We start from the raw sequence: 2,040 nt of genomic DNA, 5'->3' as shown, positions 1-2,040 counted from the left end.
GTTTGAATGGTGAAGTTCCAGAGGAGTGCAATGTGATCATTTTCAAGTACTGGGGGTGGTTTGTGTTCCCACCAGTTTTTATCATGGGGCAAGTCCAGGTTTTTGCATATTACCCAGTGAATATATTGTGCAGCTCTATCATGCCTGTTGAGATACTCTGTATTATTATTATTATTATTATTATTATTATTATTATTATTATTATTATTATTATTATTATTATTATTATTATTACCTTCGCCTTAGTGAAGGCAGAGGTATTGTTCTTAGTCGTGTTTGTTTGTTTGTTTGTCCGTGAACAAGATATTTCAAGAACCGCTTGATGGATTCGGATGAAACTTTCAGGGATACTTGGCCTCATGACTGGCACGAACTGATTAAATTTTGAGATCGATCCGGTACCAGACAAGGATTCTGGATTATTTGTTATATTTACGTTACTTTACATTAAGTATTACGATCTTACGTTCACTTTCAAGTCTTTCTCTGATTATCTCCCTTGAAGGCAAGCTCATGGCTTCCACGCAAGTTATGGCGGCGTTGCTGGTTCCAAAGTTTTATTTTCGTTTCTCTACTATTAATTTTCCTCGCATTTCTATCTTAGTAGAAACTGATGGATAAAGAAATCAAACTACATAAACAAACGGCAGCAAAACAGTTCAGAAATTAAATACCACTAACATATTCAGTAATAATATTAAATTTATCCTCGACAATTTTTAGCTTTACCAATTTTGAATATATCGCTCCTGTTTAAAACCTCTTACCTTCTTGACAATTGCATTTCTGGGTCTGCCTTGAAGGAACTTTACATCTTGGACTCATGTTTCTGTGCGCAACGATGTTGTTAAAACTCCGTTAACCGCACTGTATGCAGGTCCTTTCCGTTTTCTTTCACGCACGGATGAATTTTTCACTATAGACCTTAATGGTTGTAAAGACACGATATCAGAAGATAGACTTGAGAGGGTTGGGTTCATTTTTAGTATTCTCGTTTGTGAGACCAGTCGAGTTTATTTCAGATGTTCTCATTTTAAAAAACATCTCCGGTTAATCGTTGAGAGGACGTTGCTGATGTCTTGGCGGAGGTTTGCGCTCTCTGAGTGCTCTTGTTATCATCATCATCATTATCATCATCATCATCATCATCTTCATCATCATCATCATCATCATCATTATTATTATTATTATTATTACATGAGCTGAGCCAACTGTTATAGACTTTCAATTCCAAATCTTTGGTTCATGTTTATTCCCATTTAAAAGTGGATGTTGTGTTAGAACATAGAATACTGCGAAATTCACCATGAGAGAACCTCTCATATGGACTCGCTGTGGATGTCTGCCATTAACAAGACCAAAGAAGGCCGAAATCACGTAATACCGCAGTTCTGGCGGCCGTAGCAGACAATTGTCTCCCGCTAGCAATAAAAACACGTGTGCTTATATGCACCACAATTGTCTCCCGCTAGCAATATAAACACGTGTGCTTATATGCACCACAATTGTCTCTCGCTAGCAATATAAGCACGTGTGCTTATATGCACCACAATTGTCTCCCGCTAGCAATATAAACACGTGTGCTTATATGCACCACAATTCCACGTATGAGGTTCTCTCTCATGGTAAACAACACAGTAGCCTATGTTCTGATAAAACATCCACTTTTAAGTGGGTATAAATATTGGTTTCAAATTTTGGCACCAGACCAGCAATTTTAGCAGGTGGGGAAGCTCAGTGCTCTACTGGCACTTATTTGATCGACCCCGAAAGGACGAAAGGCAAAGTCGACCTGGGCGGAATTTGAACTCAGAACGTAAAGACAAACGAAATGCCGCTAAGCATTCCGCTTGGTGTGGTGAGTATAAATATTACATTCTCTCGCTATTAACTATTTTTTGGTTCCTATATTTATTACCAATCTTAATTTATTCTTTTAATTTTCACTTTTCATTTCTCTTTACTCTTTTACTTTTTTACTTGTTTCAGTCATTTGACTGCGGACATGCTGGAGCACCGCCTTTTTAGTCGAGCAAATCA

This window comes from Octopus bimaculoides, chromosome 1, assembly GCF_001194135.2.
Source record: "Octopus bimaculoides isolate UCB-OBI-ISO-001 chromosome 1, ASM119413v2, whole genome shotgun sequence".
NCBI lineage: Eukaryota > Metazoa > Mollusca > Cephalopoda > Octopoda > Octopodidae > Octopus > Octopus bimaculoides.
Note: the sequence above shows the minus strand (reverse complement) of the source record.